The sequence below is a fragment of the Bactrocera neohumeralis genome, chromosome 2, assembly GCF_024586455.1.
Source record: "Bactrocera neohumeralis isolate Rockhampton chromosome 2, APGP_CSIRO_Bneo_wtdbg2-racon-allhic-juicebox.fasta_v2, whole genome shotgun sequence".
NCBI lineage: Eukaryota > Metazoa > Arthropoda > Insecta > Diptera > Tephritidae > Bactrocera > Bactrocera neohumeralis.
Genome location: NC_065919.1, coordinates 24953554 through 24970310, shown reverse-complemented (window position 1 = coordinate 24970310; position 16757 = coordinate 24953554). Strand labels below are relative to the sequence as shown.

Genomic DNA, 16757 nt, shown 5'->3' with positions numbered 1-16757 from the left:
CATGAAAAATTATCTATTTTCGTCCTAATAATACGTTTATTACAAAAAATATAAATTTAGAAACCAGACAAATAGTTTTCAACATTGCTTGTTTAACTTATATTACATTTAATAAAATCTCAAGCACACGTGGTTAACCTTTCCACGACTTTTAACTATTTTCCAATTCTTCGTACTAATGAATCGAGTTTTGGTAGGTATGGGTCGGGGGCCGATTCACAATGAAGTGAGGTCCCAATTTCACAATTATAGTTTTACTATGCTTTGAGATGTCAAATTATTCCAGATGACGGAGTAAAGACAGAGAACTCATAACAATGAGAAAATGCAGGTTCGACATCGAACATTTGTAAAATTTCATAACATTTGTAAAATTTCAAATTCACCTTACGACAAGGGAACTCACCCTGTGCAATATTAACATTGTTCTGATTTATAGCAGAAGGAAACCTGTAGAATGACAGCTCTGTTAACATGATCAAACAGGTACATTTGATGAGGGACCCAGAGAATTTATGAATGCTATATACCTTTTTTATACTCTTGCAACATGTTGGTACAGAGTGTAATAGTTTTGTTCATTTAACGGTTGTCTATACCACCTCAAAATATCTATAGTGCTATGTATGTATGTACATATGTATATATAAATGATCAGCGTGATTAGACGAGTTGAAATCCGAGTGACGGCTGTCTGTAGCCCGATTTCGTCCGTTTTCACACTGTAACATAAAAAAGTCAGGGAAATGCCACATACCAAATTTGGTTGAAATCGATTGATCAGGTCACAAGATATGGGATTTCACCTAAAAGAAGGCGGTGCCACACCCATCGTTCAATTTTTACCCCGGCTGCCATAAAACTATCTGAGGTGTACAATTTTATGTCTCTGGCATATTTAGTCATAGATTTATCTCACTTTTTGTAGTTATTAACAGTACTGTTCTATGGGATGTGAGCGGGGTTATCTTCCGATTTCATTCATTTTCAGACTGTCGGTAGTTGTAGCTTAAGTGGTTTAAAAGATATATACATTAAACTTATTAGAGGGACCACGCCCACTTTTTGAAATTTAAACAAAAGTGTTATACTCTATAGCAATATGTTGTAAGAGTATAAAAAACTAACAAGTAGTATTCAAAAAAAGTTGATTTAACATTTGAGGCTTATCTATTCATTAACATTATCTGGTGCCGTGGTTTATTGATCTTCAATACAAAGCGTGAGCGATTTCGAGGTTCACTACTTGAAACAAAAAATACAGAAACTTCAAATTTAATGGGGAATTTTAATGATCATTCGAAAGAACATTGTTTGGCACTTATTTTTTGAAGATTATTTCTATCAAATGTTGCTGACCGATGATTCCACCGGCCCACAAACCACTCCAAACAGTTGGTTTTTCTGTATGAAATGGCAGCTCTTGAATCCCTTCAGGTTGCTCTTCGTCCCAAATGCGGCAATTTCACTTGTTTACATACCCATTGAGCCAGAAATGAGCCTCATCGCTGAACAAAATTTGGCTCGCAAATGGAGCTAAGCGATGTCGCATTCTCATCTTTGGCTGCTATATTTACAGTAAACGTAGAAAATTTCTACGCAAAAGAGAGGACGTGGGATTCGAAAATCTATAGCGATGGCCTTGAGAGCTACGAAATGCAACATAAAAAACGTAATTATTCGTAGTCGACCATTATATAGGGCAACTTTTTCGTCAACAAAAATATTATTAGTCGCTTTTAAAATATATTTTAAACATCAGCACGTCAATATTAAAGGAAAAAACTCTAGTCATTGACTTTGGAGCCTTTTTGGTTCTTTCGATTAATTTTTTTTGATGTTCATTTGGACTGTTCCTTTGTGCGGAGATTTGAGTTTCGGGCATATGAAAAAGTTATATGGGAATTGCATGCAGTGAATGAGGTCATTTATATTTTTATACTCTCGCAACAAAGTTGAAGGAGAGTATTATAGTTTTGTTCACATAACGGTTGTTTGTAAGTCCTAAAACTAAAAGAGTCAGATATAGGGTTATATATACCAAAGTGATCAGGGTGACGAGTAGAGTTGAAATCCGGATGTCTGTCTGTTCGTCCGTCCGTTCGGTGAAGCTGTAACTTGAGTAAAAATTGAGATATCATGATGAAACTTGGTACACGTATTTCTTGGCTACATAAGAAGGTTAAGTTCGAAGATGCGCAAATCGGCCCACTGTCACGCCCACAAAATGGCGAAAACCGAAAACTTATAAAGTGTCATAACTAAGCCATAAATAAAGATATTAAAGTGAAATTTGGCACAAATAATTGCATTAGGGAGGGGCATATTTGGACGTAATTTTTTTGGAAAAGTGGGCGTGGCCCCGCCCCCTACTAAGTTTTTTGTACATATCTCAGAAACTACTATAGCTATGTCAACCAAACTCTATAGAGTCGTTTCCTTCAGGCATTTCCATATACATTTCAAAAATGGAAGAAATCGGATATTAACCACGACCACCTCTCATACAAAGGTTATGTTGAAAATCATTAAAAGTGCGTTAACCGACTAACAAAAAACGTCAGAAACACTAAATTTTACGGAATGGAATCGAATTAAATGGCAGAAGGAAGCTGCACCCAGGCTTTTTTAAAAACTGAAAATGGGCGTGGCGTCGCCCACTTATGAACCAAAAACCATATCTCAGATATATTAAAACAACTGAATCTTTCAATACTAGACCGATTTAGTTGTCAATTAATGAATATTTTTAATCTGATGACATGTACGAAATATGAAATATGGTGAAATCGGTTCTTTGAAATTTATTGTTTTAAATATTTATTGACGATCTTGAACGGCGGCAACAATTTCTCCGTTCCATATATTTTTGGTATAATTTCAATCTGGCCGTTCCAGTCATTCCTTCTTCCAATACAACGCTATTTTGAATTCCATCTGATGCCTTCTCTGTATAATACATATATACATTAGGAACCAATGATGATAGCGGAATAAAACTTTACACAAATACGGTATTTGAAAAATATGTAAATGACGGATAATGAAATCTCGATTATCACTTTATCATGCGAGAGTATAAAATGTTCGGTGACACCCGAACTTAGCCCTTCCTTACTTGTTTATTAGTGTTTTGAAAAAAATCCACTTTCTTGGTTTAGGACTGGCGGTGAGGCGTCAACAAATTCAGCAGAGATGTGGAAACATCGAACTTCACTTATTATTTTAGGTTACCTTAGCAGCAACATTTTCATTGACAGCATCAACTATGCTATGAATTGTGAGTAGTCAAAATTATCAGAGCAAATTTTTACTACCTAAACAATGAATAATTAACCTTAAAAAAACTGTACGACATTAAAGGGTGAGAGTTGGGTTATGTAAGAATTTAATACCTTCGAATAGTTTCACCGAAGAAAGTTTGGTTAAGACAGAAGTTTAGCCGATTTCTTAACTTGGTTATACGAGAAGGAGATACAAAAGTAAGCGAAGTTTTATGGTAAGCACAATATGGTCGGAAGATTTTCATTGCGCCCTTTTGATAGTGAAATCCAAAGACCTTGATGATGTTGGCACCTCTTACATGGCACTTTGAAGAGCTTGAGACAACTAGTAAGGTGTTTTAGAAGTTAATAATAAAACCGCGAATATTAAAAATAAAAAATTTGAAATTATTCAATGCACATTGTCTGATTCGTGCCCAGTGTTGCAAGATGGCCACAGAAAAATAGTAGCAACAGCAATTACTCGCTTGCTGAAAGACTGGCCACAGCTGAGCAAATCACAACACTAGCAACGCCAATTCCCGCTGCGTCGCCGCTCTCAGCGACTTCGGCAAATGCAAGCACGAACGCGTGTTTATAAAACAGCGAGGCAGACTGCAGAAACGGTTGTTTGATGCCGAACGCGAACGCGGAGGTTTGAACAGCTGACCACAGAGCAGCAGCGATCGAACGGTTTACAGTGCTTTATTGTGCGTTTCACAGTGCAATTCGAACAGAAAACTATTGAAACAAAGTTAAAGTGATTGTGTAAAGTGGAACTTATGCAAGCAACATAGTGCGAGGAGTTCTTCAATTAAACTGTCTCTTCGGGAATAAGAAAACAGTGTCGTGTTTACGAGGCAATAATTTGCGCGCTAAAGTATAAACAAAAACGAAAAACAGTTGCAACTAACGATATTCGGTGACAAGCAATATTCGCCAAGACAAAAACATAATTTACCACAGTCTGTCAATACTATTTGCAAGTTACTTGCAAGGGAGACCGTGAAACGGTAAATCGAAAATACAGTAAAACTAAGAAAGCATTCAAAAGAACTGTGCGCACATACACACACATACATACTTGTATTGTAAGCAGCGCTTTGCATAAGCTTAGCTTATGAGCACAAAAGACTAAAGCAGCGAACTCGGTTGGCTGTGTGTGTTGCTTGCAGCAAACGGACTTACAAACTTAAACGCCAATTTGAAATCTTTATCGACAGCTCAACGCACAAAAGCCAAAAAGTGGGTGATGCCTTGAAAGAAGCGCTTTTGGCCGAAAAAGACATACAAAAAATATAAGGAACCAACAACAACATTGCGCAGCGATTTCCTTTTCCTTTGTAAGTAGAAAAAACCAAAAAAAAATTAATTACCGTTACAAGACGAACGAAGAAGCACCGCGTATATGCACACACATAACTAAGTGCTGACGTGAGGGCAAACGTGTGTATCGATTGAAGGTTAAGTCAAAGTAAAAAGAATTAGTTGCAGCCGTTAGACTATGAGCCACAGCGTTAAGGAAAATATATGAAATATACGTATGTATGATTCTGATTACAGATTTCACCAAAAATTAGTACCAAATAGTCAAAGTCAATAAGTCAAAGTTGAGCTTGAGCGTGCACGTTGCAAACCAGCGAACTTTTTTTTAAGTTGCTTGCATTTTGCTCTTCCGCATTTACACTTCTTTGCCTATTTTGCAATAAAAATCTTGCGAAATTCGCTGCATTAAGCAACCAACTGCTCGTTCAATGAAGAAGCGCATGAAAAATAGCGTTTTTGGCACTCAGTAAAGAGCTTACTTTACTTAGGAAAATATTAATGTGTGATTTTTCAGATTTTTTTGAGTTTCTAAACTTACTTCAGGCTTATCTGTGACGAGTCTACTGTGAGTGCTTGCTAGTATTACAAATACTTGCATTTTTACGTTTATTTTAGTAAAGCATGTAATCTTCAGTTAATATATATTTGCTAATTTTATATTTAATTTCGCATTGTTTTTCTGCAAATATTCCCAGCATAACGAGATTTGCATCGATTACCGCTAAATCACATATAATTTAATAACATATATTAATATAGACAAGCAAGTACAATTTATATCAGCAAAGCAATTATAATTATGTATATAAGCATAATTTATATAAATTACAGAATTTTCTGATAATTTTATTTTATCAAATAGAATCATCAATTACAAACAATAGTAAAGTTAAAAACTTTTTTCTCAAACTTTTTCCTCCACCTCAAAAACTACGGCCATAAATATACAAAGTTTTAATCTAAACTTTTTGTGACATAACCATTTGCACCGGTTGAGATTCGAGAAATCCGCAACGAATTTTCATTTTACAGTACATCGAAAACATCAATATGTATTTTGCTTATAGCGTTGTTGAGCGCCATCTGTTTTTTCCTCGCGCAATTTGACTTCCTTAAGGTTTGGTTTTGTACAAACTGTTTTAATCTTTTTGAAAATAAAACAATATAAAGCTGTCACTCAATACTTTATCTTCTGATTTACAATTTTTTTGTGAAAAATCGAAATTTATTTAAAGATCACAGGAACTGAAAGTTATATTCTAAATCTATTTCGAGGTTTCATACTTTTTTAAAGAAAAGATCAAAGAAACTTCTAACTTAATGGATAATGTTTATTACCATTCGAAAGAACATTCTTTGGCATTTACTTTTTTGAAGATTATCTCTTTCAAATCTTGGCGCTGCCACCCCTCATATGGTCCAACCGTTGAGGCCAATTTTCGATGACGGGTTCGAGCATTTCGACTGGTATGATATCACATTGATAGCCAATCGACCGGCCCAAAAGTGAAATTATCTGCTCATTGAAGTGTTCTATACATATATAGTACATATGTTATACTATGTATTAACATTTCATATCAATGCAAGTACTAACTTGATGCTGTCAAAAAGAGAGAACATATGTTCAAGCCTACTAAAATAGAGAAGCCTGTTTCTACACAATCCAGACATTAGGAAAAACATGGTTCCAATAGTTATGCAGTAGACTCCAAATAAGTAAAATAACCATTTACGACAGTTCGTAGTTAGACTCACAGCCCCCAGAACATTTCAAATCAATTTTTAATTTAAGTAAAAAGTTTTGAAAAGTCTTTCTTCCCAATTCAATCAATAAAGTATAAATATAATTAATATAAGTGAAATAATATTTTGTTCTTGCGTATATAATTTATCCATTACATACTAAGTATAATGTGGACATGAGTACATGTTTTGAATAAATGTCAGATATCAGACACTCAGTGCACTATCGTATTATGGCTAAGTATGCTTGCAGCAATTAGTTGCAAGTATGTGTTAATGTGTGTGTCTAAGTCGTGCATTCAATGAACTAGAGCTTAGGTGAGTCGAGGACTTAGACACTAAACTGAGACTAAAAGTTATGCAACTGGCAAAGCGCATGTATGTGCTGCCATATATATAAGAGTCTATATATAGTTAAGCATTTACATATGCCCATTTCAAACTAAGCATAAACTATGTATATAAGCTGGAGCTGCACACAATTTATGGCACAAAAGCACGCGTCTATCTCTTATAATGGGTGATCCAAGTAGAGGTACTTTTTTCAATAGCCGTTTTTGATAGATCACGCGTGAGACGTGCCAAGTTGACATGTTAGCTTTGTTCAGTTTGCCATTTCATCGTGTAAAGTCTTACGCTTTATTACGAAAAGTCACGTTCTGTAAAGAATGTGTTTCGCGCGCTTTGCTCAACTTGTGGTCAACATAATCCATCTACTGAGCGTACTATTCAACACACCTTAGCCCAACTTGAGACCCAGCATTCATTATTGGATAATATTCGAGCAAAGAGACAACGTCCAGCACGCAGTGAAGAAAATATAGCAGCCGTAGCTTAGAATGTACACGAAGACAGAGTCGATTCGGCGCGGTTCGCAAGAAATCGGACTGACATATGGAATGACTTGACCCAGATCTTAAATTGAAAACGTAAAAGAACTGAAGCCGCTCGACCTTCCCAAGCGACTTCTCTTCGCTCTGCAGGCTCTTCCAAGTTCAAAGAAGATCCGACGTTTTCGAGCCAAATTTTGTTCAGCGATGAGGCTCATTTGTAGCTGAAAGAGTACGTAAACAAACAAAATTGCGGCATTTGGAACGAAGCGCAACCTGAAGTTTGCTGTTGTTTGCGGGTCGGTAGAATCGTCGGTCCATATTTCTTCAAAAATTATACCGCTGAGAATAACCGACAATTTGATGCCTGAAATTAAAGCTCGACATCTTGGAGACATTTGGTCTCAACACACATCGCTTCAATTAATGGATTTATTGAGAGAACACTTCGGTGAGCAGACAACTTCACGTTTTGGGCCGATCGATTGTCCTTTCGAATGATAATAAACTCTCTCCATAAAATTTGAAGTTCCTGTTAAATGTACGTGACCTCAAAATGGTTCACCCTATATAAGAGTCACTTTTTTGCACCAAATGTGGCACGATTGAACTTAGCGGACAATGAAGTTGCACATTGGAGCGCTTAATAAAATCATTAAAAAGAAATCAAAACATTTTGCTATATTCAAAGTGAATATAAAACTAAACAACGACTTCAAATAAAAATTCAGGATGATTTGTGTATTAGTGATGAGCTTGGGCACTCGTGGCGCAAGCGTGGAAAATCATGAGTTATGCAATAAAGATAATAATGTGGAGCAGAGCGTAAAATGTAGCGATTGAGCAGCGAATCCGCTTTTAATTGTTCATTCAATCAAGCGCTGCTTGAGCATGATATGTGTCAAATATATTATTAGGGCGGAGCTAATTATTTATTGCATAAAAATTTGAGAAAAGTATGTGTCTCTATGAACAAACAAAGTCATGTAAATATTACAAAAAAAATATTTACTATTTTTGAACCATTAAATGACACTCACTTGTGGTCTAATCATCATTTTTATATAAAATAAAAATTTCTATAGTACCAAAGTGTTTCTAATGTGTTACAAAATTAACCATTTGTAACGAACAACATGCAAATTGAGCCGCACTAATAATGAAATATACTCCGCATGTATATTTGAAAGTCTATTATATAGACACGTATTTACATTTCTATATTCGACACAATTGAAATATGCGTTCAGGCAACACTCTGCAACTGCCGGCCGTTTTACAATTCTGCGTTCAAACAATAGCTCAATAATAAAAGACACATCAGGGCAACCTCAATTTCGCCAAATAACAATCAATGACTCCAACGCCAGCCAAAGATGATTTTGAACGGAGATCGCCCAAAGCATTATAAGCTTCACGCACATAATAAAAGTCCATCTACAATGAGTCAAAGAAAAAATAATAATAACAAAAGGCGAATTGCAAATGTAACACCATTACGAACATAAGCGCTTCAAACGCCACCAACTCATTGCAATGAGTTGACGAAATAATTACTGTTGAATGGATCGTTCCGAAAACGCACGCTTTGCTGACACGCCATTCCTTTGAATTTACCCAATTTTGCTTATGCACTTTTCTTCGTGAATTTCTCTTGCAGATTTCGGTTTAGTAAAGTTTGGTAAACTTTTTTAACTCGCAATTTCTACGAACCAAAAATATTGAGGTGTTATATGCAGTTAAAGAAAGAAAGAAAGCAAATTTTCCAGAAATGCTTCTAAGATAACTTTTAAATTTATTAATCCAAAAATTTGTATAGATATTATGGTCTCTTTTAGTTGTATGTTAAGACTTGATATTTGTAAAAATATTTATTTAGTAGGAACAGCTGATCTCCTCTCAAAAAAGACGTTTTGCGGTAACCACTATATCCCTGAACTGAATACTCTGAAATTAAAAAACCAAACAGATTTCGTTATAGTAATTTTAAATCTAGTAAATAGTCGAAGGAATAAGCAAAATATTTTTTTTTTGACAAAATGGCGGTATCTAAGAAAAAATCTATTTTTGACCAAAATTTCGGCTTTAAATTGTTTATAAAAAATATTTATCGGTAAGAAAAAATCTTCGATTAAATAATAAAAAAATATATTTAACAAGCTCGTGTTAAAATTTGAAAGTAATCGGTTTCGCCGTTTTCAAGTAATATTGGTCACCGACTTTGAAAACACCATTTTGAGAAAGACACGTATAAAGTTTGGCCTTGTACTTCCAAGCACTTAAATTTGCATGTAATTTCAAAAATATTCACCGGAACGATATGAAATTTTCTGTGTATATTTTTAAATATACATATGTACATTAAGAAAACAAAATTAAAAAATTATATTTTTTGAAAATTCTAACTGTATATAACCCCTAAAAACGCTTAAGCAGATTTTTGACGGCTTCAAAGCACCGTTTCGATACATAACATCCAACATGGCAGCTCTTTGTAATCTAAATGAATAATTTTATTAACGACTAAAATAAATGTCAATATTTATATCACTTTGCATTTTAATTGGCCAAAATATCGTCGAATCCAAAACAGTTTGAGTGAACCCACGCTTATGGTTTCTCGATTTCTCTAGTGAAAATAAATCTTAATAGAAGTTTATATAGAACAGACAACAATACAACAATTGTCACACAAAAATACGTTTGTTTGTATCCAAATTGACGTCAATAAATATGAGTAAGCGAAATTGCAAAAGAGTCAAATGAGTTCAAGTTTAAACAATGGTTTGCTTTGATTCCTAAAAGAACGCATGTTTCTTTTGCCCCAAAGACATCATTAGCTTTGCTTCTCTTATTGCATTTCATATTCTGCTTTGTGAGATTTTTTAATTAACGAAGCGACATTATTTATGCTCTTTCATCGCTGAAATGGTCTATGCTTTCTTATAACAAGTCTTTTTGATGTCAACTAAGCATGTTTGCTAATGAAATTAAACGGAAGAAAGTTTTTCAAGTTCTTAGAAATAGTGTTTTGTCTGGCAAAAGAGCGAAATTTCCCTAAAGGCAAACTTTTCTACAACATGTCACTGTATCACTACTAACATTAATTATGTGTTTACTTTATTTATTTATTTTTTAAATAATAAATTAGTGAAATCATAAAACTCCGGAACTGGTTACTGGCTGTGAAAACTTTTCTTAGCATAAAAGGCTTAAGCATGTTGTATACGTATTCTAACATCATAAGCAATTACATTCGGGCAAAAAAACGATTAAACGTGGATAAAAACGAGGTAGTTAACTGAATAATTAACTAATTGAAATCGTACTTAATAAATGTCTTCAATAATGGAGTTCAATAGATGAGTGATGCAAAATGTGGTGTCAAAATGCCCCGGTGTCAAAATTTTCTGCGCGCCTCTTATTCTAAGTGTAGAAATAAGTCCGAATTCGGAATTCGGAAGTATAATAAGCTAGCTACGAAGTTTGTAGCATCCAGAAAGAAACGTCGGAGACCCTAAATATATGTATATACACATATGCATATAATTGATCGGAATTAAAAGCAGGGTCGAACGTCTGAACGATCAGAATTAAGAGCTTGTAAAGGGTGATCCATTTCGAGCTTCCCTACTTTTTTATAGAAAAAAACACAGAAACTTCAAATTTAATGGAGAATGTTTATTGTCATTCGAAAGAATATTCTTTGCTATTTATTTTTCGAAGACTAACTCTTTCAATTATTGGCCGCGACCACGACTCAAATGGTCTATCCGTTGAGTACAATTTTCGATGACTCGTTCCAGCATTTCGACTGGTAACTGGTCTATGATGCGTGTGATGTTTTGCTCCAAGGCCCGAATCGAAACGGAATTGTCCGCATAGACTTTAGACTTTTTAAATTCCCACAGGAAAAAATCTAACGGTGTGATATTACACGACCTTGGTGGCCGATAGACCGGACCAAAACGTAAAATTATCTGCTTACCGAAGTGTTCTCTCAATAAATCCATTGATTGATGCGATGTGTGGGAAGTGACACCGTTTTGTTAAAATCAAATGTCGCCGAGATGACGAACTTCAATTTCAGACATCAAATAGTCTGTTATCATGGCGCGAAACGGTCGCCATTGACGGTTACGTTCACACCGGTATCATTTTTGAAGAAATATGGACCAATAATTTTACCGGCCCACAAATCACACCAAACCGTTATTTATTTATGTTTTTTTTTTGAGTGAAATGGCAGCTCTAGTAACTTTTCAGTCAGTGGCTCTTCGTCCCAAGGCGGCAGTTTTGCTTGTTTATATACCCATTGAGCCAGAAATGGTCCTCATCGCTGAAAAAATTTGGCTCGAAAACGTCGGTTGTTCGTGGAACTTTTCAAGAGCCTATAGAGCGAAGTGATGGCGCTTGGGAAAGTCCAGCGGCTTCAGTTCTTGCATAAGCTGAATTTTGTTCGCTTTCAATTTAAGCTCTCGACGTAAAATGCGCCAAGTCGTTCTATAGGTTAGTCTGAGTTGCCATGAACAGCGCCAAATCGACTCTCCGCGGTCTTCGTGTACACTCTCAGCTGCAACTGCTAAATTTTTTTCACTGCGTGCTGGACGTGGTCTATTCGGTCGAATATTATCCAATAATGAATGCTGGGTGATGGTGTTGCGAATACTTATAGTGCGTTCAGTAGGCTTATTATGTTGACCATAAGTGGAGCGAAGCGTGTGAAACACATTTTTTACAGAACGGGACCTTTCGTAATAAAACGAACGTTGTTCAGGCGTAAGTTTTTCCATGATAAAATGCAAAACAATACTGAACAAAAGCAACATGAGAGCTTGATATGACGCGTGATCTGTCAAAAAAATGATATTGAAAATAGTACTTCTACTTGGATCACCCGTTATATGTAAAGCTTTTTCATTTGACGAGATATTATTGGGATAAGATTTGTCATGGGTTATTGTCGAAAGCAATCATGCAATCTTCGGAGAAATTGTTCGGAGCGGATCACTATAGCATATAGCTGCCTTACAAACTGAACGATCGGAGTGAAGTGCTTGTATGGGAAACTGTTTCATTAGAATAGATTTCTTCATAAAATTTCGCATGGGTTATTGTGCAAAGCAACGGCGCAATCTCCGAAGAAATGGTACAGCTCGCTCAAAATCAAGTTTTTGTAAGGAATTTTTTCTATTTGTTGATACCGAGGTTAACGATTTTTTTTGTTTGAGATTTTCCATTGCATGCAAGCGGCCACCGAAATTATCAAATCAAAATATTATACAACGAGGATCTCATATCGTATGCAAGTCCATCGCATTGGCAGTGAATTGTTGTTGGAAAAAAGATATGACGAAAATAACATTATTTAAAGTCTGCAATAACCTCAAAATTATATTTTCTCAAAACCACTTTTGTACATAGTAAGGAAATATGTATTTATGTAATTGAGCTTAACGGCTAATATTGAAAACCTTGAAGGTTTTAACTTAAAATAGTCTTAAAACTAAATAAAAATTTGTATTGTGTGCTCTTGATAGACGTCTCATTGGGAAAACCACCTCGGTCTGAAAAGAGAGTACGACTCTTTACCATCTAATCACATTCGCTTTAATTTGTTAACAATAAAATATACTAAAAATGTTAGTTGTTAGAAGTTGATTTGCGCCCAGTCAATTACTAAAATGTTTCACTTATCTTTATAGTAAATTAAGTAAACAACCTTTTTCGAACATCGCTTTAGTTTATTTATGTAAACTAGCTCGTATAATCACCAAGTTCATTAGCAATTTGTTGAAATATGACAAATTAGCTTTTTATTATTTGAAATAACAACTTTAACGAATTTGTTGATAACACCTTTAAAAACTTTGTTGATAAGAACTTTAACGCAAATTGCCGGCAGATTTCATTATATTCTCACTGCAACCTTTACTAATTGTGTTTTGCTAATTTCCAGTAGCTTTTTAGTAGCCAATTGTTACTTTACGAAACAGAAAGCCAAAAATGGATAAGCTGAAAAGATAACTCATTTTGCCTTTCAAATTAAGTACCTTTAACTAAACTAGCTTTTCACATAACTTTTTGCTGTAAAATTGATTAATAGATGTATGAGCATGTAAGTTATTACAAATGTAAGCTTTTTTGTGATACGCCTCTAATAAGTTTTAAACAAAGTAATTAAAAGTCGTGCGATAAAATTCATTTCTAATAATGTTCTTCCACATCTGGGTATTTACGTTTTATGTGCTGTCACGTTTTTTTACTTTTAACTATTTCCGTAACTTTAAATACAGAGTTACAAAGTCTATAAAAACGCCAAATCATTACACGATGGTTGCTCGAAATTCCCGTGACTCAGTGAAGAACAGAATGTCAATTGCATCTAAAGGTAAACTCTTTTTGAAAAAATAATAATAATTGATGACACTGGTATTTTATCTATACACATAAATTACATATGACATTATTCGTAATTGCATTATATCTTAATAATGAACATTACGGTCTACTTCATTAGTTGCATGTACTATACTATATTGGAATGCTGCATTTTACTATGTTAAGGGAAAATACTTTTCTTTGGTGAAATAACCGATCTATACTAACATAGATCCGCAATATACCGGTTATATATTTTCCAACTTTTCAATACCGTTTTTGTGACATCATTCCCTTTTGCTTCAAAATATGTCTTATGTTTGATAGCAGAAAAAGTCGCTGGCATTCAGTTCCGGTGCATACGATGAATGCGAAACCAATTCGAATATTCATCAGATAATACTTTACATCAAATTTCTTTATATGCGTGATGTATACAACTATATGGTATAGTAAGACTTTTTAATTCAAATTTCGCGCGAAAATTCATTATATATTTATATATATATATTTATTTTTCTCAGGGTTGATATGACTGTCCGTGATATTTGTGTAAAATGTCAAATCAAAATAATCCTTAGTACTTAGCATACGCTTGTCTTTCCGAAGTACATAAAGTGCAGTGCATTCGGCGATTTTTACGATGAGTGAAATGTTGGAAAAGGCCTTCGGTGATAATTGCTTGTCACGAGCAAGTGTTTTTGATTGGCACAAATTATTCAAAGAGAGTCGAGAACGCGTTGTCGACGACCCATGTCCAGGGCAGCCATGAACATCAACTGATGATCAACACGTCAATAAAATAAAGGAATTGGTGCTTGAGAATCGACGATTAACAGTCAAAGATCTTACTGGCATCGTTGGAATATCGGAAGGATCACTGAAAACCATTTTGAAAGATAATTTGGGCTTAAGAAAAGTGAAAGCACGATTGGTTCCAAAATCATTCAATTCTTTCGAAAAATAGCAAGCGTTAGCGTCTGTGAAACAATGCTTACCGAATACCAGGATAACATGAAACGTATTGTTACTGGCGATGAGTATTGGATCTATGCTTAAGACCCGGAAACATACCATCAATCAAATGTTCGTGGCTAAGTTGAGCCGAAGCCGAAAAAACCACATCAAATGAGGTCAAAAATCAAACCTTGATAGTTTTCTTCGATCATTGATGTGTTGTGCACTCCGAATTCCTTGCGATCGGCCAAACTGTCAACAATTAATACTATTTGAGTATTATGCGTCTTTTGCGCAAAGCTATTCGTGAAGAGAGGCCAACAAGTCTTGGTTTTTGCACTGCGTTAATGCATTCTTCGTGAGTTTTTCGCCAAGTTTTCAACCAATATCGCACCGTAACCACCGTATTCGCTTTATTTAGCTCCGTGTTACTTCTGGCTATACAGAAAATATAATGGTAAGCAAGCTCAAATGGCCGCTCCGAGGTAACCGTTTTGAGTCAATTGAAGACATTAAACGTGAATCGCCCGCACATTGAGGCTATTCCTGAAATTGACTTTAACGAAACTGTATCGAAGATTGGAAAAAACGTTGGCACAAGTGTATTGGGGCCAACTTGATTTTTAAGAATTTAAAATTGGTGTTGTTGTTGTTGTAGCGGCAGAATACTACCGAGTGTACAGTCCTTGACCGGATAAAAGTCCGGGTCCGTTCCGATTACGTAGACCCAACTGTCATTGAAACGAAGTAGAAGATGGTCTTGTGGAGCAATGACTATGAAGTCAATGCCAAAACTAGTTCAGGTATCTTTAAACGTAAATAATTATTGTGGGGACATACTACAATCATTAATTTTAATTTCATAGAAAATGTATAAAACATTTTCTTAAAAAAATTTATTAATTGATATAGAGTTAAATATGTAAGTATAACAAAATGAACAGGATGACGAGACGAGTCTCTTCGTTCGTATGAAAATACTGCACAGGAATCGGTGTAAGAGTTGAACAATGGGAGTAGCACCGATCTCTTTGACCTGAGGACCCATTCGACCATTTTCAGCAAAAGTTAGTGCACAATATTATGCTGACGTGCTTATCGTAAAGTGTGAAAATGAGCGGAATCGGATTTCGGAGATATCACTGAAGATATCGGAATAAAACTTCATAGATTTTGTTAAAAACGAATCACAACTTTCATTCAAGTCTATAAATAGGTAATATGTAAATCTCAGTGCCTGTGGCTGACTTTTACCAAAAATGTAAAGTTTATATATACCGAACAGGGTATAAGAGTATTAAGTTTGCCAGGAAGTTCGAAGTACTCAGAAAGAAACGTCGGAAATTCTAAAAAAATGTATTTATTAATGATCAGCATGACGAACAGAGTCATTTTAGACGTGTTCGTTCATCTGTCTGTCCGTCTTTCTTTATATACGGAAACAAGTCTCTAGTTATTGAGATACTGAACTGAAATTGTACATACGTGCTTTTTTCAAATGAGCTGCTCAATGTTTGGAAGCAGCGATATCGTACAACTATAACATATAGGTTTCAGACAAACGTAACGATCCAAATCAGGTCCTTGTCTGGAAAACTTGTTTACTTATTAACAGAGCTTCTCGAAATTTGGTATTGATTATTGCCTAAAGTGAAGGTACAAAAAATTTTTCAAATCGAACCGCTACAAACGGATCAATCAAAATCTAGCCCTTGTATTAACAACTTTTGTATTTGACGAGATACCTTCACAAAATTTAATTTAGAATAGATGATGTTTACAATTAATATCAGCCAATGAAATATGATTGTGAAAGTTAATATGTTATCAGCTTAAGTCGAAGAAGCTGATAACATATGATGTGATTGTAAAAGTAATTCTTGGTTAAGAATATTGAGAGAAGTCAACAATGCAACCGACCTTATAATATGAATGCGCCAGCAACATAGCTTAGCTGCATTTCATTTGAAAGACTTAAATGAACAACTTGTCTTACAGTAGCCTTCATTTCGTATCAAAAATATAGCCAGATTCAACGTACCTGATATAATTCAAATGTACATAACAAAATACCTACATAACTACAATCAGCCCAGATTTCAAATGCAGCATCTGCAGCGAAAAGCTTACGCTTTGAGTGGCTGGGAAACTGAAAGTCGCCAACTATTTCTGCCGATTTCATACTATTACTTCTCAATTTAAATTTTCTATAATTTGCATAGAAATTGCCGATTGGAAGGTCTAATCTCAGTTA

The 16757-nt window shown here is 35.0% G+C and overlaps 1 protein-coding gene across 2 annotated transcripts in view; it reads left to right on the top strand.

The window, feature by feature from the left end:
- The first annotated feature begins 3911 nt into the window (after positions 1-3911).
- The window catches only part of LOC126765095 (glucose dehydrogenase [FAD, quinone]), a 52947-nt gene continuing 40101 nt past the window's right edge, over positions 3912-16757 (top strand). The window contains exon 1 of one of the 2 annotated variants that reach the window (XM_050482714.1): positions 3912-4606. The gene's annotated coding sequence lies outside the window, so the exon portion shown is untranslated. Of the gene's footprint in view, positions 4607-13162; positions 13284-16757 lie in introns of those variants that run through there. The other variant, XM_050482722.1, reaches the window with a different exon arrangement.